Below are 24249 nucleotides of genomic sequence, written 5' to 3'. Positions count from 1 at the left end.
TGTTTTATTATGTTTTTCTATTTGTTGAAAGGTGCCCAGAGTCAGATGGGCAGGGCATTATTATTATTATTATTATTATTATTATTATTATTATTATTTACATCCCTATTTTCATCAGAGAAATGTTGGTGGGTATGTCACATACAGTCAATGCACATAAAATACAAGTTTGCTGTACATGATATTTGTAGCTACTTTCCTTCTTATTTGTTCATTTAGCTTGGTTTATGGCTAAGGTTTTATTTTTTTCATTGGTCTATTTGATCTTTATTAATACACAACAATTGTTTACATCAATTAGAACAGGAAGGGAAATACAAATCTGCATCCCACAAAGCTGCAATACGTCAATGTGAAGTTGTTCTCGCCACGTTTGCGAAGACCCCATTAGAATAACACAAAGGGGTTTTGTTATATTGCTTTTTGTTCTTTTATAGCTTTGCACTTTGTAATCTGTGACTTTGCCGTTTTAACCTGTTACTCTGACATCTAAATTGAAAAGCTGTCAGCCTTTATAGCATGCATAGCTGTGTGGAAGTTTCAAAATAACACATTGCTAAGTCACACATTACAAACTGCAGAGTCATGAATAATGAACTGAGAAATCTTGACTAATCAACCTCAAAAATGAACCCAACTGCCAAATAAAGAAGAAAGATGTTCTGTAAAAAGGAAAGTCCCAAATACTTTTAAGGTTAATACAGCTAAAAACGGTCCATTATTATTGCTGCTTCTGTTGTTGTTATTGTTGTTATTTAATAATAACATTATTAATGGATATATTGGCTGTGAGCCCTGGAAGACCTGTTCCCTGCTTTGCAGCCTTTTCCACCTGGCTTGGGAGTGTGGGGCTAGACTGACTCCAGCTACAAAAGCTGAGGCTGTTGAACAGACACTTGGGCTGGGGTATTGTTTTGGGGTTTTGTTGGGGGGGGGAATGTTGCCGTTGGCTTTTTGTATATTTTAGATCTTGTGATTTATGCAGAAATCGTTCCATTTGCCTTGTATTTTCTGATGTTTTATTTATTGCTTACGACTACTTTTGTAACTTGCAGTTATGCTTTTTTGCACATTGTAAGCAGCCTTGAGCAAGTTTTGAACTGTGGAAAGGCAGCATACAAATAAAATTATGTATGCATGCATGTATGTATGTATATTTATTTATTTATATACCACTTAATTGCCAAGATGGTTTCTGTGTACACAATAAACCAATTTCATCAAAACATTAAATTTAACATTCACAAATAAAATGTACCATAAAACTAGCCATTAAAAAATAATTTAAAGATTTAAAATAGCAGATTAAAGCATTTTAAAACAATGGGTTCAAGCCAAGAGATCAGGGGAATTCTCGTGTAAACAAGAATGTCTTCAAGAGATGGTGCGATGCCAACAAGCTTAGCCTTGCATGGGCTTCCGCTCGTGGGAACAGTTAACAACAAGGTTATTCATTTATTTTAAAATATATGTATGCCACCTGTCATGTGATCATATCTAGGCATCTACAAATAAATTATTATTAAGCATTATTATTATTTGTTCTATCCCAGTTTTCTTCTGGGATATTCATTTTTAGAATTACTTTGATATTAAAGTTCCTAAGGACTACTTCCACTTGGTCAAAATGAACCTTGATTCACTATAATGCCTTTGGGGGGGGGGCAAAGGGATTCTGATTCCCCTTAACTTTATAATGGCCCCTTTACCCACCATTGTTTACTGGGTTTGGCTAGAACAGAGCAATTGGGGTGGCTTTCATTAAAGAGGCCCCCCCCCACTCCCCCATGATTCACATGCTGACTCAGTTGTTTCACGAATATAAATGGACCTTGATAGATGGAAGCCACGGGTGTTCAGGCTCTTCAGGGAAGTAAATATAATTAAAATTAATATTCACCCCCTCACACTTTGTCTGCACCCTCAGGGATGTACGGCATCGCATATTGCACTCAAACTAAATACCATCCTTCCCAGCTTCTCATTGAGTGGTACCAATAATATTCCCTGAAGAAACTGCGCCTTCCGCATGAAGGAGGTTTTTAATTTGCCTTGCCTTGCCTCATACTATAGAGTTTCCCTAGTATCCCATGCCCTAGAGGGGAAACCTCACCCTACTGAGCAACTGCTACAAGGGCAGCAAGGATAGCTCTGCCTGATGTTAGGCAAGACTAGCTCTGCTAGAAGCTGACAGATCGGTGTGGAGCTCCTTGTGAGGTGGGGCATGCAACTTATGGGTGGCTGCTTCACAGTAAAACACCTTCAGGCCCTGGACTAACTCTGCCCACACAGAGTGAGATCTTTGGATCCTTCTGTGTAAAGTAAAGGTAAAGGGACCCCTGACCATTAGGTCCAGTCGTGACTGACTCTGGGGTTGCGGCACTCATCTCGCGTTATTGGCCAAGGGAGCCAGCGTACAGCTTCCGGGTCATGTGGCCAGCATGACTAAGCCGCTTCTGGCGAACCAGAGCAGCGCACGGAAAGGCCATTTACCTTCCCACAGGAGTGGTACCTATTTATCTACTTGCACTTTGACATGCTTTCGAACTGCTAGGTTGGCAGGAGCAGGTACCGAGCAACGGGAGCTCACCCCGTCGCAGGGATTTGAACCGCTGACCTTCTGATCGGCAAGTCCTAGGCTCTGTGGTTTAACCCACAGCGCCACCTGCATCCCAATCCTTCTGTGTAGGAAAGAGCATAAAGGGTTTCCTGTTCCAGCTGAGCCTTGCTTAAGTAAAGCCACTTCCGCCCTACGGAGGAGGTGGGGTTGCGGGCGTCACAACCCCATCACGCGCACAGCAGCTGGAACCAGCCCCTGCATGATTGGCTGCGTCATCCCCTGGCCAGCCAATCGGCTGGCTCAGGGGGCATGGCCTGCCCTATTTAAGGCAGGATGCGGCCAGGGATCTCCCTCTTTTGCCGCCTGCCAGCTGTTCGCATGGCATCAATTCACGCATGTTATACGAAGGGCGATTGCTGCCAGCGGTCTCCCCCAAGCTGAATTCGCGGCGCACTCATTTCGTATTGGGGCTGCCACCACGCAGTGCATTTGGGACTCTCAGCTGAAAGGATAAAGGACTTGGGACGGTGGAAGTCTGATGCATTTAAGGGGTATATTTGCAAGACCTTATGACTGATCACGTCATCACCTGTAACCAATAAAGTTGTGGCCTTATTTAGCCCATTAACCTTAATAATTGTGTCATTATTTCCACTGGTGGGGGCAGGAACTCGCCACGCAACAAGGTTTTCCTGAGCTTCAGTGCATTCTTTGGCCCTAACTTCTGGCTTGCTCTTTTACTCAGCCTCCTCGCTCTGGCTTCTTCTTCCGTCTTGACTACAGGCTGCTCTTAGCTCCTACCTCACCAATGACTGCTACTCACTGCCACCCAGTCATAACTTTGTCTCGTGCAGCTGATCTTGGGTGTCGTGAAAGGGCAAAAGATATATATTATTTCTATTATTATTGCTATTACTGCCAGAGAAAGGCACCTGTGGGGTTTTCTCCCCTGGGTACCAAAACTGTCAATTAAAGTCTACTCAATACTGATCCAGAGTAGATTCCAATGTATAGTTAGCAGAGTAAAAACTTTTACATGTTGCAGGATTCCCAAAAATAGACCAGAGGCAATATTTCATCCAGTAGAGCTTTACTGCTACTGAAGGCAGATGAGCATAATGGTCATAAATCCAATACATTCAAGATTGTCACTGTGCATAAGAAATCCAGTTGCAGCAGACTTAACAAACTTACAACTTAACTAAAACTTAACACTATATACCATGGGTAGGCAAACTAAGGCCCAGGAGCCGGATCTGGCCCAGTTGCCTTCTAAATCCAGCCCGCGGACAGTCTGGGAATCAGCGTGTTTTTACATGAGTAGAATGTGTGCTTTTATTTAAAATGCATCTCTGGGTTATTTGTGGGCATAGGAATTCATTCTTTTTTCTCTCCAAAATATAGTCCAGCCCCCCCCCCCCAAGGTCTGAGGGACAGTGGACCGGCCCCCTGCTGAAAACGTTTGTTGACCCCTGCTATATACAGTACACCAGGACGAAAGAGAGACAGAAAGAGAAAGTGAGTGAACCTCGAGTGAACTTGAGCAACCTCTTGGGTATTATGCACCTTTACTGGGGAATGAGATACTGCCATTTGCTGCTCCATCTTAGGCAACAATACATTGTAGGCTGACCCTGATGCGTGCTGCTGGAGACTCATTAACAATACTTGCATTGTGGGTGGATAGCTCTTTGTTCCACTCATATAACATTCACCGAAAACAGGGCCAGCCCTATCATTAGGCAGTTGCTTCAGGTGACAGACACTGCAGGGAGATACTGGAGAACAGAGCTGTGTTGTGCCACACGACCTCTCCTGCACCTCCGAAGATAACCTGTTACCTGTAGGAGGTATTCTCTTGCCAGCATAAGTCCATTTCAGCTCCCAGTCCAGTTGGCTTCTGTGGAGCCATATGTGGAATATGAGTGAGGAGGCACAACCTGGTCTTTCACCTCGGGCAATGAAATAGGTCAGTCCTGTCAACTAATAATCTGACCACAATTGTGGGAGCCAGAGAGGGCCCCCCCTCCAATTTCCTTCCACTTTTTCTTACCATATTATTGCTACTTGGTGGTCTTACTTGTTGAAGACTTCACTCTTTATGTTAAAATTACTGGATTCTTCCTATATTAGTTTAAGGGTGGGGTGGGGAATAAATAAAGAAGTTCCTTTTTAAAGCATCAGCCAGCATGTTTCCAGTAAAAGTGCCATGTTGGCATAGCTGTCCACTGTTCCCTTTTTTAAAGGGAAATTCCCTTATTCCGAATAGGATTCCTCGCAAGAAAAGGGAAAAGTTGACAGCTATGCATGTTGGCCAGTTTGATACTTCTCTTCCTGCTTCTATTATGGGGGTGTCACTTTTTTACTAGATAGGCTGTGTGTTTTGGGATATGAACACTTTGATCTGGTGCTCCCGTGACTGCTGTTCATAGCCATGTTGCCGTCACTATACAACTCAATGTTGCCGCATATTTCCTTTAGATAAAAAATAAAAAATTGTACAGTTAACATCCTAGGTGGCTATCTGCCTCCCTGCTGCGCATCTCGATTGTGAGATGATGAGGACAATTATTTTCTGTACAAAAAGCAGCAGCACTCCCTCCCACTCTCTAACCTGCCCTCCTGTCATTTTAGGAGCCTTTACATTTTTATTTTTAAACATCCTTCTTGGCTATGTGCTTCCCATTTTTAAAAATAACCGTTAAAGGAAAGAAGTAAAGAAGTAAAGAAAACTGGGAGTTAGAGGACATAAAAACAGTGAACAGACAAGCTGGAGACAGTCACTGTACTTCCTATTTTTAAACAAGAACATTTGTGAATAGCTGCGTGGTTTAGCAGCGGTTGGGGCATCCCTTTCTCTCTCCTCCCCCCCCCCCCCGAAAACACAGAGAGAGGCTCTTAAATCTCTTATTTCGGGACAGACCTCACCATGACCTCACCATTCATCAGTGCATTCTGGCTATATATGAAACATCTTTTCCGTATCGTGAAGGCAATGTCACACTTTGCTTTATACACAGAGCGGTCTCCTTTCACCTACAGCCCTGTTCGCCCTGTTCCCCCACCCTCCTTTTAATAATATTTTTTAAAGCATTATATACAGGAAGACTGGGACGCACTGTCAAACGGAGTGCCAAGAATACCCCAGTCACCCACGATTTTAATTTGCCCAGGTGTAGGCAGATTGGTGCCATGGGCCTGTGCCCCTGAGCCCTTTAAGCAGCTCGCAATGTGTCTGCTTTATTTCACACCAGCACTGTGCCCCACAGAACCTAATACAGTGGTACCTCGCAAGACGAAATTAATTCGTTCCGCGAGTTTTTTCTTCTTGCGAGTTTTTTGTCTTGCGAAGCACGGTTTCCCATAGGAATGCATTGAAAATCAATCAATGCGTTCCTATGGAAACCGCCTTCAGACCAGGTCCGGGGACAGTCTGTCCCCCGACCTCTTCTGAAGGCTGGGGGGGGGACAAGGGCTTTTCTTCCCACCGCCAGCCTTCAGAAGGCTGTTCTGAAGGCTGGCGGTGGGAAGAAAAGCCCTTCTCCCCACCTCCCGCCCCGCAAGCTCCAGGGACAGGAGGGCTTTGCTGCCGACCGCCAGCATTTTAAAAGAGGTCCCCGGAGATTTCCCTATGGGCTTTCTTCTTGCAAAGCAAGCCCATAGGGAAATTCGTCTGGCGAAGCACCTCGAAAAACGGAAAACTCTTTCTTCTTGCGAGTTTTCCGTCTTGCGAGGCATTCGTCTTGCCAGGTACCACTGTATTGACTAACAAACAAGCAAAAGGGAAGATTCCCTGCTCCCACAAGCTTACAATCTACCGTATTTTTCTCTCTATAAGACGCACCAGACCACAAGACGCACCTAGTTTTTGGAGGAGGAAAACAAGAAAAAAAATATTCTGAATCTCAGAAGCCAGAACAGCACGAGGGATCGCTGCGCAGTGAAAGCAGCAATCCGTCTTGCTGTTCTGGCTTCTGGGATAGCTGCGCAGTCTGCATTCGCTCCATAAGACGCACACACATTTCCCCTTACTTTTTAGGAGGGAAAAAGTGAGTCTTATAGAGCAAAAAATACGGTAACTTTTGCCACGGGGGAGACAAAGGGAACGGAGGAGAGACAAGGAAGAGGCTTCTGTAGGTAACTATGGATAAATACAGGCATTAAAGGCTGAGCTGTCTGCTCTCAGTTGTAGCACAGCTCTTGCTAGCCCACTAAGTATTGCACGCCAAAGTGTGTAACTGAACAGCCACAGCTCCCCTTTACCCGCCGCACTGATAAAGCTGCTTTCGGAGAGGCCAGTGTGAAATGGAGAAGCAGCAGGTGGGAAAGGGTTAAGCATCCCCTCCTAATGTGGTTTTCCTTGAATGGGGGGTGGGAGTGCCGAAGGCCACAAGGGTTTGGTCACGTATGTTTGCATGTAAGCATCGTCTCAGGGGCCAAAGTAGTGTAACCTAAGCCATATCTTTGGCTCCTGCAATGGAGGTTCTCTCCTATTTAGATGAACGATATGTGGGTGCACCTGATGAGGACTAGGACCATGCGGCATCCGGATTAATTAAAAAAAATTTCTCCTATGCCATTTTCCTGCTGAAAATCACCTCCCTCGCAACCTGCACACACAGACCTCGAAACAGCTATTTGCCCCTGAAGCTCAGACCGGGGGAGAGTCATGGAGGACCCAAGAAAGGAGGGGAAACATTGCAGGCAACATTTTAGATCCTCAGACCCCTGGTAGCAGAAGCAGCTTCAAGGTGCTATAATCAGTGCTTTTCTTCTTAAAAAAAATGTTTAGGGGTACTCTCATTTTCCTACTCATATTGAAATACTGCCCCTCAGTGAGGCCCAACTCAGATTCACAAAATGTTTAGGGGTATGCGTCCCCCCAGAAAAAAGGACTGGCTATAATAATCTGCACCCCGTAACTCTGTAGACAGCTGTGCCTCAAAGAATGGATATGATTATCGCAGAAGCAAGAATATCAGCATTTTCCCCTCAAAAGTGTCAAAAGGGTATATTTAGATTCAAATATTGCTTTCCATTTTTGCTCGCATGTGAATTGCCAGTATTCTTCTAATTTTTTTTCTTTCTAATTTACTCATTTTTTAAAAAATAATAATTAGTATACCACTGACTGGTTTAACACATGTAATTTTATATTCCTCATTAATTTTCCACTCTGTATATGATACATTGTAAACGTTGATATTTTTAATTCAACAATTGTGTAGCTTTTGAATTGATAGCCTAAATTTTTCTACAGAGCATAATTTTTGATTGGGTGAATGCCTTTTAATTACGGCGACATTCCAATTAGCTTAGTGTATTTAAAATAATTTCACAAAACCTGTTTTTTCTTTTAAAACAATCAAATGACAGAGGATAAGCATCTTTATATATATGTAAAGCTAAAGCAGCTTCAAGCCTCATTTTCTATTGTAAAGGAATAATATATAGTTGAATATGTTTACAAGGAAACTTGTCTCTTGTTTTTATATATACAGATATTTAGAAAGATAATAACAGTGATAAAAAACCACCATAATTTGAGGGGGGGGGGGAACAATGGCTAAGCTATGGGAAAACTAAAGGCTAATTTAATTTTCCTTCAGGAAACTTCATATAAAAATAAGATAATGAAAATTATCTACAATTGTGAGGCATGTTTTTAGCATTGGGGCTGAACTTTTCCTAGGGTGCAGCCTCTACTGTGAAATAACTACTACTATTATTTTTCTACTTAAGATCTGTGATGATAAGATGATGATTAATCCTTAGGGAATCCATTTTGAATAAAAATATCTTGGTTGTATCTGTGGACTTTTCTAAGGGACAAAATACCTTCTGTATAAAAAACTTTAAAGTCATGGGTGAGTTCACATTAGAAATACTTAGTAGGGACCTTAGAAGGGCCATTAATATGAGTTATTTTTATTAATTTAAATTAAATTTATATACACCCTTCATCTGAGGACCACAGGGCAGTTTATAGTATAAAGTTGGAGAACTTTCAAATCCCTTCTTTTAAAATATTGATAAATACTGACATATGGCTATTTGGAGATACTGTAGTCCAAAGGACTCAGATTCATATTCCTGAATAATTGTTTAGCAACACCAGTCTTTGCTCAATAGGCTCTTCAGGTAAAATGTACTCTTACGATTATTGTTGATCACAGAGTACTGTTGATAGTAATTGCATATGGACAACTTTTCCAAAGTACTCAAGTTATACACGTTTGGCCGTTTCAAATGTAGCACTATGCCATAGTTCGACATTATGAGAGCTTGTACTCTCCCCTTTTTCTTCTGGTGTAGCTGCAAAGAGGCTTTGGAAGGTTTCACTCCCATTTTAGATTAACCACAGCTTTTCATTCCATCTAAGCCCAGACAAACTAAGGTTAATCTTAACAAGGTATTGTTGGAATCAAGCTCTTTTTCAAACCATAGTTTATGAAGCGGGCTTGTTTTTGTTATCCATAGTTAAGATTAGCCACTGTTTAGAGTCCAGAGAACACACAAAAGCAAAGAACACAAAAAACCCCGGCATGACACCACCACAACCCTGTATTTGTACTTGAGAAACGAATGGTGAGTCTAGACCTTTCATTACAAATCGGAAGGCGGTAGCCTACACAAATCATGAATTAGGCTCCTATTTTGAAAGCTGAGAAAGAAAATATGAGAGGGGTTTTTGTTAACAAACCATCATTTTGCTGGCTGCTGATAAACAGGTAATGTTGTGTGGGGAAGGGGTCATTTTAGGAAGTTGTGAGTGGGTGAGGGATCTTGATGGGAGTTATTTCTCTGTATTAAAAAAACTAAATCTTTACATTTAAAAAGTATGTCTCACATGGCCCTTTCCCTACACAGAACTAACCTTAAAGAAAAATGCACCTGCTTGTATGCGGCAACATATGTGATTCTGCCATGAATATCTCTTTTGCTTTATATAAATTATTTTTAAAATGTCCAGTAGCACCTTAGAGACCGACTAAATTTGTTTTTGGTATAAGCTTTCGTGCGCATGCACACGAAAGCTTATACCAAGAACAAACTTAGTCAGTCTCTGAGGTGCTACTGGACAATTTTTTATTTTTTTTAATATACTTTGACTGCGTCAGACCAACACGCCTACCTACCTTAATCTCTTTTGCTGCAATTGCATAGGCCAAAAGCTGAGGCAGCATATTCGTAGCCAAAGAGATACTTGTATGATTTTCATACCTGACGACGAATGCAGTTATATGCTACTTTTCATTCCTAGCAGTTGTCTTCATGAAGAAAATTTTTTTTATACATGAAGCAGTCCGAAAAACCACTCCTTGTCAGACACTATGGAGCTCCTTCGTTGATTAAGGAAAGTAAAACTTGACTTTACTTCAGTGGAAAGGGAGGTTGGTGAGCAGATTGCTTTGTCTTTGGGCTGGGCTGGAAGGGGCTACAATAACCTTACAGCTCTTTTATTCCTTATCCTGTGGAGAATAATGTGCTTCAAGCAGGCGCCTCTATCTAGCCCCTGGGCAGTGGCGCCGGCTTGCACCCCACAACTGCAGGTGCCGGGGGCTGCACCCTGTCTCCAGGGTGCACATGCATGTTGCGAGGCGTGCGTACTATGTCATTACACCCATCGTGGTGTGCACACTACTACGTCATCAAGCCCCCAGCGAGATGACGTCACTTGCGCACGTAGCAGGGCGCACTGACATAGCGTTGTCACCACTCTGGGGGTGGGTGGGCATGATGATGCCATCTCGCTGCACTTTATGGGTGCCCTGCACCCTCATTCAACATTTTGTGGGAGCCATGGCACCCAGGGCCCCAGCACCTGTGCCCCCAGGCCTACCTCTTGTCCACACTCTGCATAAGCCAGCCTTTGTGTTTTTCCCAAGGGCTTTTGCCTGGCTGCAATGTGCCTTCAATCTGCAAGAAAGCATCTTGCTGGTCTGGATGTAGTATGGAGAGAGATGTGGGTGTAGTAACCACTGGTGTGTGTGTGTGTGTGTGGCTGGAATTCAGCCTACTGTGCAAAAGTAAGAGTCACATCCTTTGCCCTCCCCAGTTTTGCCTGTGACCCCACTCACCATTGGCATATGGCAGGGGTCAGCAAACTTTTTCAGCAGGGCGCTGGTCAGACCTTGTGGTGGGGCCGGACTAAATTTTTTTGGGGGGGGGATGAACGAATTCCTATGCCCCACAAATAACTCAAGAGATGTATTTTAAATAAAAGCACACATTCTGCTCGCGTAAAAACACCAGGCAGGCCCCACAAATAAGCCAGAGATGCATTTTAAATAAAATGACACGTTCTACTCATGTAAAAACACGCTGATTCCCGGACCGTCCGCTGCCCGGATTTAGAAGGCGACTGGGCCGGATCCGGGCCTTGGTTTGCCTGCCCATGGCATATGGCCCCCACAAGGTTGCTCGCTAGACAATGTGGCTCTCCAGGCTCAAAAAGAGCTTTCCCACCCCTGCTGAACAGAGTTGTGCTTTTGAGATGCTTCTGTGGCCTCCGCTCCAGCAGGCAGCCATTTATACCTCTGGACTCAAGAGGCACCCTCTTTTCTCAGATTAGTAGGCCTTCCTTCCTCTCTCCCTTCCTTTCCTCTCTCCCCATTGGGGTTGCCTGTTCTGAGGACAAGGCTCCTCCGTCACCATGAATAATTGTGCAGAAGAGGGGTAGTTCAGCAGACCTGGCTTGTCCTATAAGCGTACCCTCCTTCCCCCCTCTCAAAAATGGTCACTCTTCCTATGCAATACCCCATCCTGACCCCACACCCTCCAACATTTCTCAAATGAATATAGGGGCATTCTCTTCTACATCAGGAAGCTTTTCCCGTGTTTGATCTTGCCTCACACATCTGTCACCTTGAGGCAATTACAACCTCTCAGTCTAACCTCCCTCACAGGAATGTTGTAAGGGAAAAATGTACAAGCAAATGTACAACGCTTTCAATAGATTAATGGAATGAAATAAAATGCTAGCTGTGAGCTGCTTTGAGTCCTCGTCAGAGAAAAAGGTGGGTTTTATATCTTGATTTTATTCTGTGAACTGCCCTGAGAGCCCAGGGTATAGGACGGCATATTAAATCAATCAATCAATCAATCAATCAATCAATCAATAAATCAATAGAAACTGTGAAAATGATCAGGGACATACCAGAGAGTAAATCCTATTTAATTCAGCGAGAGTTAGTTCTGAGTAAAAATGCTTAGGATTGCAATGTAAGGCCGCACAGTCTTTACCCAGTTACCTGGGAGTAAGTTCCATTGAATACAGTAGGACTTACTTCTGAGTAGACAGGGTCAGGCTCCATTTTCCAATAAAGGAATAAACTACACGTTTCCTTAAAAAATGGCTGGCTCAGGAAGCATTGCAATTGAAGAATTTAAAGTGGATAGGTTACCTTTGCCTTCGAAATTATAGGAAGGACTTTGTATGCCAGCTTCGCTGTATCCTTCATTTGGTGCAGGTATTTTATTTTCAGTATAAACGACTCCATTTTTCACCCACCCACCCACGCACCCACACACCACTTTTAATTGTTCTCCAAGTTGTGGACGGGGCAATCGGGCATCAGAGCAGAAACCAGGATGGCTTCTGTAATTCTGGATCTGTCCCTGGAAAACTGGGATGCTTGGAGGGGATGCATAAGCAACACCTGCACACGATTCAAGGTGCAAGCACCTGCCCCACTGTAACCCAGGCCCCTTACTGCACAAACACAGACACTGCCAGTGAATGATGCCTCTGTGGTCCCTGTGACAATGGGAAATTTGAGGGAGAAATCTTCAGGAAAGGGCTGAGCGGCAAGCCTCGTTGCAGTTAGGCCATGGCTCCATTCGGCAGCAGATTTTGGGGTGCCATTAAAGTACAGGGAATTGTGGGTTAGATTTTATTATTATTATTATTATTTGCCATTGCTGGGAAGGGGTAGAAAAGGCAGATTGTTCTGCCAAAATGTCTCTGAGTGTCTCTTTGCTGAGGAGGCTATTGAGCGGGGACAGAGCTAGGCCTTTAGAGCCGAAAGAGTGTCTGACAGACTGGAGATATTGGCGGGCGGGTGGGGGGGTTGGATGTCTGGAGTCCTGGCAGGGGTGGGGGCTATATTGGGCTCAGGGATCTCCCCTCAGCCGCCTCTCATGTCCTGAAATTCCAGTTTCAAGGGGTAGAACTTTGAACAAAGCCTCGATTGACGAGGTGCCCGCTGGTGTCATGGCAACGCCGGCTCTGTCTTGCATGGGCAGAGTGTGCCAAGAAGGTGCCATGGTGACGCCCGAGAGGCGCGCGTAAACCTGTGAAATCCCCGCAGCCGAGGAGGAGGGCAATTGTCTGCCCTGGGCACTCTCCTTAAAGAAGGCACATCCCCTTCCCCACCCCATGCCCCTGGGTAGGGATGGCTTGGCAGCGGTTTCCTCTCCTAAGCCGTCTCTGTGCAGCTGTTATTTGGGGAGAGGCAAGCTCAATAGGGTGCCCCCCTCAGTTGGCACAGGCTGTGTGCTGGGCCATTGTTGTGCTCTATACCAGCCTGCTGAATAGGAGGTGGCATCTGTTTTCTTCCAGCGATGGGAACTTCATCTCCAAAGCCCTGGCATCAGATTAGGGGGCGATTGGGTTGGGGGAGAGAACACTTTTATTGTCCGAAGGGGGCATTGCGTTTCTATCACTAATGCAGCTCACACAGAGAAGGCAGAGACTCGGTGCCAACAGCCATGACCCAGTCTGCCCCTGGCTGGCAGCTTTGCCAGTCTCCTTGTGCCACCCCCTTCCCTTCTACCCATGCCAACATGCCCACCCCCACCCCCCTCCTGGATAGGCTTTCCGTGGGGAACGGGGCGAGTGCTAGCAGGCAGCAGAGCAGACGAAACAAGAAAAGCCGATCTTCAGAGTGAAAGCAAGTGAAAGAGAAAGGGCAGGTGGGGGGGGGGGAGTGCAGTGGAATGAGGCGAAGCTGACACCAGGACTCCTGGGTTCTCTCCCATATTCTGGAAAAGCAGAGAAGGGGGTCTAAGTGGGCTGTCTAAAGTCCGTTTCAGGGGCCTAATCTGGCCCGCTGGTCGGTTTAATCTCTGGCCTCTGTGGCAGTTTTATTTCCTGGGGTAAAATCCTTGAGAACTTAAATCCTAAAAAAACCCTTGACAACTTAAACCATAAAAAAAGCTCAACAACTTCAATCCTAAAAAAAAGGTCAGCAGCTTTGGTCGGCCCTCACGGCCCCCACTTCATCAAATCTGGCCCTCTTAGAAAAAAATTTGGACACCACTTTAAGCAGTGGGGCAGGAGCTGGTGTCCCCATTCCATTATTAAGGAAAACACTATCCCTGATTTCTCCACCCATTTCTGTTTCTCTGTATATTAACAGGACAATTACTGCCACAATTACAAGGTTTTAAATAAGCGAAATATATAGCTCAGGTACTACTGCGTCCATGGTTTGTTCACAATATATCATATAATGGTGTCACCTTATGCTAGATTGTAAAATGACATAATATACCAAATCCTGCCACACAATCTTCCTGCTACACAATCACCTATTTCATTTTGGAAACTAGTGTTAATAGGCGATTAATAAATGTAAGTTATAATCAAATTAATAAGCAGCCTAGTCCTGAAGGGTCTCTAATACTGGTTGGGGACAACTTTTGCATGGCAGGCTCTACATTTGGTGTTCGGCTCTGTGGTGGTCAAGGAAATTTTTTTATTTCCCCCAAAATTAAAGAAATAACTCCTTTTCCAAATTTGAGGAGGACGTTTTAATTATTATTATTATTAGTGGCACTGTTGTAGTTATTGTTATTATTGTTGTTATTGGCCTTTACTGGCATAAGTTTAAACAACAAAATCATAAAATCACCCAAAGTCATCCAAATACATTAATAATCCAAACATACACAACATGTAAAAGACTAGGTAGCCACCACTGAGAAAAACAGGAAACTTTAAATTTCGCTTAAAAAATCTCAGCACTGAATATGCATCAACAAGATGTCTGATTTATCAAAAATGGTGGGACAGCATCATCAGCAAAGCCCCAAACATAGGAGGCTTGTCTCTGGAAGACAGAAAAAAGATTACCAGTATCCGACAAATGAAGGTGATATGTGTGGATTATAATCTAAACAATCTAGCAGGAAAGAACTTTCCATGTTATTCATCCTTTTCAGGTAGCAGAAGGGAACTGGAAATGTCTATACCTTGCTATATGACATATCAAGCATGATTCCACATCCATCGCCTGCTCTGGGATCCTTTAGAAATGGCATTAACACGAGCGCAGCCCCAGTGTCCCTCCCTAACAAGTGGGAAGGCTTTTGTGATAAAGCCGTACAGAAGTGGGAACTGTCTTTGTAACGTGAAATTTCTTTCCAAATGTTGTTATTATTAATGCCTTATAAAACCACCACTAGTTTTATTTGGTCAGCCCTTTTTTGGGTATTAAGAAAATAGATTAAAATCATTACACAGATCCTATTTATGACTTTTTAATTGGATATTGTACGGTGTACTTTTATGTGTTAACACTGTGCTTCGGGAAAGGAGTCAGCATGGAATATGAGTAAGTTAAACTATTTGGATCAGTGAGTGAAACGTTGGCTGCATCCCCTCCCAAACCACCTACACAAGAGTAAACAGTCGTGTGTGTGTGTGTGTGTGAGAGAGAGAGAGAGAGAGAGGGAGGGAGAGTTTTCTCCATCTTTCACCTCCCTCCTTTTCTGCCCACTTAGCTCCTTTACCCTCCATCTCCATTCAGACTTCCCTTCCCACCTCTTCTTGCCCCCCAAATTTGGTCCTTTCCTGCCTGCCCCTCGCAGCACATGTCTTCTCCTGCCCCTCTTTGTGTTCTGCCTCCCCAACCTTTCAAGTGAAGAAGGATTGAACTCTTACTACTGATAACCAGTTTTCTATGTACAGTGCTATATCTATACATCTATACGGATAGTTCAATTATGTGACACACACCCCATGAGACAGCACAAACAGAGGTTTGCTACCTCATCTGCTTGTGAGAGCAGATCTGTGTACACACCAAATATTGAAAGCGTGTTATTTCCCTCTGAATACTGTAGTTTACCTCTCAAAGAGCTATAATTCCCAGCACCCTTAACTATTTGATGGTGCAACACATGTCTGCCTCCAGCTGTATGTTTAAAAGTGGAAGGTTGTGAATTGACATACATATAATGGCTGTTAAAGGGTGGGGAGCGTGTAATGTTAACTTCAAAACAGGCCATAAATTGGGGGGGGGCAATCCCACCCCTCCAATTGCTTGGGGTATTTTTCCTCCCTTGGCTGGTGGTTCACTTCCAATTTTGGAGGTGGAGAGAGAAGTGCCTGAGGCAATCGAAGCCTCCCACACCACTTTCTGCATTATCAGGGAAGATACATTAACAGCCAATGCACACCCTCTAACATTTCTCTGATGAAAATAAGGGCGTCCCATTCTATAGTAATATTTTTACTATTTTTACCCCACACATCTTACTGGGTTGCTCCAGCCACTCTGGAGCACTCCCAACATATATTAAAACATAATAAAACATTACACTTTTTTTTAAAAAAGAAACTTCCCTATAAAGGATTGCTTTCAGACAGTTTGGGGGTCGGATAACATACCCTCCAACTTTTCTCCATTGAAAATAGGGAAATCCTAAGGAAAAGTGGGACATTCCTGGATGAAACCAGGACTCAGCTATACTGCTGCAAATAAAATGCTTTAAATGTGTTGTAAAGTGCAATATACAAATGTGACACTAGATGGCGATGGTGAGCTATGGCAAATTCAATATATTTTTCAGAACTTTTTTTTAAAAAAGCATTTTCACAGCGTTTTTTATATGTGTGTAGATCCCACCTCAGAAACCGGGACGGCTTCTCCAAATCAGGGATGACCCTAGAAAATAGGGACACTTGGAGGATCTGCTAATGAAGATTCCCCTCTCAATCCTGAGGAGGCCTGTACTATATCTCTTTGATATACTTGCCATACTGTATTTGCCATACACATTCAGAAAAGTGAAAATGTTACCTATTTACCCATGTGCACATACACACAGATGTGAATTGTGAGAGTGAGAAAAATATCTCTTCCTCCAAGCACCGTCATTTGAGTCGCATTTGTAAGGAGCATAACTGCACCTGAACATCTGCAAATTCTGACACCCCTTCCAGACAGCTGCTTCCTCTAGCAATCTTTTATCAGTGACAGGTTGCTGAATTAATATACCTGACATACTTTAGCCACATTTGGACTGTGCCAATCTTTATGTGCATAACTGTTAGTCAAAAACGACTTGCGGGATAATTGCGGGTGGCACTGAATAGATAGCAGCACCAAACAAGCAGACCATCGCCCTTGGAGTTTGGTTGTCAGCTTTTGAAAGCTGCTACCTCAGCGCTGTTTTGATCTCCGTGCCGCACATTTGCAGGTGATCTTGCTTATCTCCATGCCATGAAATGCTTTATGGGCTGATCTCTGCAGATAAATCCCTGTTAAAGGCGCAAGAGAAGGCTGGGCCAGCTTTCTTCAAAGCGCTCCCTGTCAAACTCCTTGTGCCGGCAACTACATTTGCAAATAGCATTGTGTGCTAAAGCAATACCTTGCTTAGAGTGCAATCTCAAAAAGAAAGGAAGGAAATTCATGTTTTGAAAGTTGCTCAGTTTAGAATTAAGTTGATCAAGAATTTAAAATACTAATTAAATAAAGGGACCTGCAAATGTTCAAATTCTCTGAAAACAGCATGAAAACATTCTATTTTAAAAGCATTTTTATTTTATCTATCTGCAAACAGTTAATATTTACTCTGGCATCTCTGTAATTTTTTTAAATTGTGTGTACACAGCGGTGTTTTGCATGTGTATGCAGATAATGGTTCGGTGTGGTGCTACAAGTAATACCTACTTGGTTTTTTTGCACCGAACGATGATCACGTCATATTTTTCATCTCCAGTTCCCATTGCTAACTATTTCAATACTTTGGGCCTTTTCACCCGACAGGTGGCTTCTCTTCCTTTTGGTGCAGCTGGCTCCAATTGTTTACAATTTACTTGATCATCTATATTTTGTCTGCTCCCTAATACACTCCATGTGGGTTTACATACATCCACAGTGTCCACGTACCTTTGAATTAAACTGGAGAAACTGGGCTGCCCTGGGAATGCACCAACAAGTTATGCACACCTGCCACCCTAGGGTTTCAGAGGGCCTTTTGCTGCATATGGGGGGGATTTTTTTTTTAATGATTTAAGAGAATAGCAATGGTGCAATGTCACCACACTTGCGGTGAAATTATGCTGCAGTTTTGCACAGATGCGCAAGAGATTGTTATGAAGTAAAAGGAGGTAAATGGCACTATCTATGTCACCTTTTGTGCCAGAGAGTGTATAGCCACAGGAAGAACAAACAGGTACACAGTCAGCCCCTAGGTTTTCAGCATGGATGTGGATCAGCTGTCCAAACTACCTGTTAGAGGTACGCCTGGCATTTTCACTGTACAGTTTTTGGCGAATGCTGAAGGCTCGCTTCTCTACCCAGGCTTTGACATCTGAGATGTATGCCTTCAAGACCCACCCTATTCCTGTGACTGTAATTTGTTTTATCCTTCTTAATACTGAATTTTAAATGGTTGTAAACAGGGCCGTCTTTAGCATATGCGCCGCTGGGGTGCAAAGATCTGCCCAGCGTCCCCAAATTTGGTTAAGCCAACCCCCAAATTAACTTTAATTGAGGGTTTTTTTAGGGGGGCAAACTCAAAGTTGTTGGGGGGGGCAGGGACTTTCGATCCATTGCTTTTCACTGCCGCCAATCGAGAGGGACCAGTATACAATAGGTATACATTTGGCCTCCCCCCAAATTTGGCACCCGGGTGTCCCGCACCCCTTGCACCCCTGGGTAAAGATGGCCCTGGCTGTAAACCACCCTCAGTTCTGCTGGTGAAGGGCTGGTAATTTATTGTTAAAATTACTACTACTACTACTGTTACTATTAATTTACTGAGCATATTGTTTAATATTTCATGTATCTATTTCTCACTGCAAACAGCAGCTGCTGGGCTCCCTGTTCAGGACTGGGGCTGCAGCATGTGGGGAGAGAAGGGTTTGACATTTTCCATCGGGGCACCGATCCTAATGGAGCCCCACCCCCACAGCAGCAAACTGCTATTTGGCATGGGAGCTGACGCTCTGTTTCGGTTTGGCACTGGCTCAAAGAAAGTCCAACGTTTGACAACAAGCGTAAGTTTCACAATGAGTCCTGTAGCAGGGAGAACTTTCACAGACTGTACGTTCGCACCAGCTTAAGACAATTTGATGCCTGAGGCTGTGTACACATTACCATTTTCTCTAGCTCCAGTGCACACCCAGCACTGGCTTTTGAATCTGTGTGCACACAACACTGCCCATGATGCATAGCTATCTTGTAGCTTCTTGGGAAATATCTTAAGAAATACCGCATTGCGCATGCGCAGGTGGCGGCTTCATGAACAGGAGCCTGGGGGCAGGGGGACCAAGCAGGTAATGTGCATCAGGTAAAGGCATCTCTGCTCCCTTTCTGGTGTGCATAACAATGTGCAACTGCACTGACCTCGTTGTGTTTTAAGCCACTAATATGTATGTAACGTCAGACTGGGAATCCAAATGGTATTCCTGCTAATGGTATTCCTGGTGGAAGGCTCTGTCACAAGAAACTAGGGCCCTGCGGGACTTGACATCTTTCCGTAGGGCCTGCAAGACAGAGCTGTTCCGCCAGGCCTTTGGTTTGGACTCAGTCTGACCCTTATGTTTCCCTCCCCTTACGGTTTTGATCCATGGGCTACTTTTAAAATGAGGCTGCATTTTAAATTGCATTTTAACCTGTATTTTAAATTGGTTTCCCCCCCATTATGTTTTTATTGTAATTTTACTGGTGTTAGCCGCCCTGAACCTGGATCTGGCCAGGGAGGGCGGGGTATAAATAGAATTTTTTATTATTATTATTATTATTATTATTATTATTAACTAACACAGGGCACAAGCCCTCTGAAAAGCCACCCTGTGCTAGCCTCATCAAATAGCAACTTCCAGGACCAGTTCCACTCGCCTGGCAGTTTCCATTCGTTCCAATGCAGCTTGTCCAGAAGTGGGTGACTCCCCTCATCTCATGGTCAAGGCACCTCTGAATCGAGAATATAAACTGCCCATGTCATTTGGTATTAGGTTAAACCAGTGGTTTTCAACCTGTGTGCCATGGCACCCTGGGGTGCCTTGAATGATGGTCAGGGGTGCCGTGGGCAACACTGGCCTCTGTCCCTCTTTCCTTCCCTCTGGTGCCCTCTCACATCTCTGCCTCCCAAAGGCTTGCACAGCTGTTTGTTGCTGCAGCCCTGGCTACAAGCTGTGCAGGTGAATGGTGCCTCTGGGGCTGGTCAGGGGGCAGCTCAGAAACCAGGGGCAGCAGTAGCGGCTGCCCAGAGGACTCCCAAGGAGAGGGGAGGAGGCCGAGGAAACACTCCACAAGGGAGGGTGTTGAGAGAAGAGAGGTTGCCAGCTCTGCAGGCAAGAGGTGACAGAACTGGGCTCCCGAGCCCCAGAGGTGAACCACAGGAAGAAGGTAGTTGGTCAAGGGAGCCATGGAGTCAAAAAGCTTGAAAACATCTGGATTAAACTATTCTGGGATGGTTACTCAAGAATTCTGAAATGCTATGGGCTACTTTAAAATGAGGGAGACACACACTGAAATTTAACATTCGTGGGTTTTTGAAGCAGAGGTACTTATTGACCATGAACAGAAATCAGTTGCTGTTCAGCCTTTAGTTTTGTCTGTCCCTAGCACCTGTCTGGACAACTTGTATCGGTGGTTAGAGGCAACCAATGGCAAGAACACAGCTGGCAATGTATGCGGTGGGTTATCTCACATGGGTTGCTGCATAGCAATGTGTGTGGAAGATATGGCAGCATTTGTGTAGATGTCACATGGTTCCCTAGATTGTGTTAGAGAAGTCACTGTCTCTGGTTACTGACTTACAAAATGTGGGCGAATGGAAGTGTCCTACCGCATCGGGTGGTGAACGAAGACAGAATGCAAAGCACTTTACTGTAGAAAAAACACACACCCAATAATCATTGTATTTTTTGTTTGACTTGAAATTATCTCATGGACAAACCAGAGTGACAAAGTAGGAGTTGTCAAATTGATGTGCGACTCAAATGCTATGGGAGTAGTGCTTAAGAACAGCGATGAGTTAGTAGCTGGAAGAATGGTGATGTAGATTATCATCATGATAAAGGCATCAAACCCAGCTATTACTTCCCCTACTTCTAATATTTTTATATTATTATTATTATTGTTGTTGTTATTATTATTAATCATTTTTCTGAAAAAATATAAGGCAGTGTACAAAATTTAAAACACAAAAATGAAGAATCAATATAGTTACTTTTCAATAGATTTGCTGTAATTGATAGCAAGTCTAATAAAAGTCTAATAAAATAACAGAATCTCAATCAGAAAATACAAAACCTATAAAAAATAGCAGATTTAAAATCACAGTAGCCAACCAAGCCTGCTGAAACAAAAATGTCCTTATAAGATACCTGAAGACCTACAGCAGATTACTAGTGAGCACAGAAAATGACGTCAAGATACTGAATCAATAAAATATATTTCTGTACCAGATATATATATATATATATTACTAAAAATGACTTTACAAGGATAAACTTGTTGGCCACACGAGACATACAAAAATAAGCCATAATATTAACATTATGATTTATATTTGTACATCTCATTGGCCAATTAGATTATCCTTGTAAAGTCATTTTTAAACACACACACACACAGAGTAAAGGAATATATTTTAATTATTGAGTACCTTGACTTCATTTTGAGTACCTCTTCTATGGTCAGGAAATGTATCCTCTAGGTTTGTTAGAATTCTAATGAGAAGATTTCATAAATTGGTACCCACTACCATGGAGAATACACACACCGATGTGATTTCACATATCTACAAGATTTCCATCCTTGACCTTAATTGCTAGGCAGGTTCATAAGGAAGTAGATCCCTAATATAAATGAGTCCTGGTCCATTTAGGACTCTTAATACCAACCTCAACACTATAAAGTTGATATAAACAAGGTCCAGAAACAAATAGGAAACCAACGAAGGTAGAAGTAATATGTCACCAATGCAAAATGCCACCAAAAATTTCCCACTCTGATGTAGAGAAACAAGGTTTAGAACAGTGGGGGGGGGGATTTCCTTTAGCCCACTGACTTATAGAACTGTTGTAGGCAGTGTAAAGCCTGACTAGCAGCTGGCAAGTTCCTAATAGTTATTTTAAAAAACAAAACAAACATCAGCACAGCCACGTACTCACTGGTTGGATTTAGGTGAGCCAGTACTATTCAACCCGAGCCCCACATCTGCAAGACAGGGAATAATAATACTGGCCTACTTTACATGGTTGTTGCAGTGATTATTGAGAGTGTGTATGCAGAGCACTCAGAACACATAAAATTGCCCGTGCAAATTCTACCTATTTTAGTAGTATTATTGATATTAAAGCTCACCCTTCCTGTACACAATATTCAGCATCTGAGGTCCTGCTCTGTGTGCCCCTGCTGACTGAAGGTGCGTAATAGGAGCAGGGCCTTTTCAGTGGTGATACCAAATTTATGGAATGCCCTCCCCATAGAGTCTAGCTTGGCCCAACACCAAGCACTTTCAGCATCAGGCAAAAGAACCAGTTTTTCAAGAAGTCTTTCTGAAGCAGCTTTAATATTAATATATATATATTGTAGGGTTGAGGAAGGAGAATTTTGCATGCAAAAGTTCTGAAGTTCAATCAGTCGCTGAACACAATTGTCTGACTCAGTATGTCAGCTTCCTGTGTTCCTGTGGTGGATTAAGCAGCATTTACTGCTGTTTTGCTGCTGGGATGAGGTTTGTTTCCCTGTTTTATTGATTGCTTCTGTTTTTTTATTGTTCTGGGACTTTTATTTTCATTCGATTATTCTCTTTTGCTGTTGTTTGCCTTTTAGTTTATCGTTTGCAGTTTGATGTTTACTATTTAAATAGCTGGTTGTAAGTCACATTGACTTCACTTTTTTAAAAAAACGAAACAAAACCCTGAATGAGTCAATGAATGGATGGATTTTCTGACCAGGTTTTGAGCCTTAAAGCCCCACAATGCATCTGACGGGGCTGGTGTTAGGAATTCTTCATTTGAACAGCAGAAATCAGGAGAAAGGAGGACTTTGGGATCATTATGCACACCATCAGGAAGAGTAGGTAGAAAATTTGGGAGTACCACTTAAAGGCAACAACTTTTCAATGATTCTTATGATGGGGAGTTTGGATTTTAAGCCACCAGCACCAACACTTTTTGCTGATTGCCTCTGCTATCATCATTTCTACAAAGGAATTGGCATGCTCAACATCACTTGAGATGAAAATACATGCAGCCTTTTCACCACACGTGCGCACTGTTCAGCATGGCAAACATGTACATGGGAGTACATGCAGATTTCCTATATTTCTGTCATATGTGAGGGAGCCCTCACACCACCCAAATACATTTCAGGGTGTACCAGAATGTGTCAGGCTGACACTATTGGGCTTGGAGTCATTGTTCCCAAATTTATAAAAAGAGAAAGACAGAGAGAGTTGGGGGGGGGGGTTATGACTCTCTCAAGCTAGCATGTCACTTTAAAAAAATGTTTCTGTTCAATGATTTTCATAGTTAACAAGGGTACCTACAACATCTTTGTTTTCAATTCATAGAGTCCTTTCTACAAGTCAGTTGCATTCAGTGTGAGACACTGCTGTCGTAGACCTTGTGAGGTTGTAGGGGGGCAAATTGGGGAGGGGGGAAGAGAAAGAAGGCGGGTAATGATCTTTCATTCTTTCGCTTAGTAGGATGTGACTTTTTTGACAGCCTTCTCACAGAGACCACTTTTTCGCGCTCTCTCTGCATGCTGTGGGAGAGTCAAACTTCAAAGCACCAGCCATTTCCCCTCCCCTCCTTCTCAGAGGTATGTCACTGGAGTAAATAAACAGTAGGGCTAGGCTTGAGCATCTCAGTCAATCCCTCCCCCAGGCATCACAACGCCCACCTGTGCCCGGCATTGCCTGTGCAGCAAAGTGGCATCTTTAACATTATGGAATTGTTTCAACTTTTGTGTGTGACTGCCTTTGGTCATTCAGAAGTGAGACAGAAAGTTGGGAATGAAATATATATCTAAAACAAATAAAATACCCGTCCCAAACCACCCCATCCCCTGGCACTGCCCATTCTACCTACCTAGCTACAGCGTTGGCACAGGTGGTCCCCTCCTGCCCTTGCAAACGTCTGCAGCAGTCAGGAGCCAGACAATTCTGCCTGCAGGAGGACTGCCAACAAGCCAACACCAGTTATAACAGCCCTCCCCTTCTCCCACCCTGCTGCTGGCAGTGCCAGCCCCCTCTCCTCCCTAGACAGGGCAGCACAGTGGAATTCTTCTTCGCTGGACAAAAAAACAACACCCCTTGTAGTGCTCCATAATCCCTGTTCCCCCTCCTGGTGCCCCTCTCTTCCCAAAGCTGCTGTTGTTTCTCAGAGGCTGCTGGGGACCAGGGACCACATTCTCTCGCCTCACTTTGCAAACTAGTGTCGTCTCTTAAGTGGCTGTTTGTCCTGAAGCCATCGCATCTGCCACACCAGGGAG

General features: G+C 43.6%; 1 long non-coding RNA gene across 1 annotated transcript in view; it reads right to left on the bottom strand.

Moving 5' to 3' along the window:
• Positions 1-23953, bottom strand: part of LOC128405245 (uncharacterized) — a 33307-nt gene extending 9354 nt beyond the window's left edge. The window contains exon 1 of the long non-coding RNA XR_008328246.1: positions 23847-23953. This is a non-coding gene — a long non-coding RNA (uncharacterized LOC128405245). The remainder of the gene's footprint in view (positions 1-23846) is intronic.
• Positions 23954-24249: the final 296 nt, after the last annotated feature.

This window comes from Podarcis raffonei, chromosome 17 (genome assembly GCF_027172205.1).
Source record: "Podarcis raffonei isolate rPodRaf1 chromosome 17, rPodRaf1.pri, whole genome shotgun sequence".
Taxonomy (NCBI): domain Eukaryota; kingdom Metazoa; phylum Chordata; class Lepidosauria; order Squamata; family Lacertidae; genus Podarcis; species Podarcis raffonei.
The sequence above is the reverse complement of the archived record's forward strand: the minus strand, read 5'-3'. Positions and strand labels throughout refer to the sequence as shown.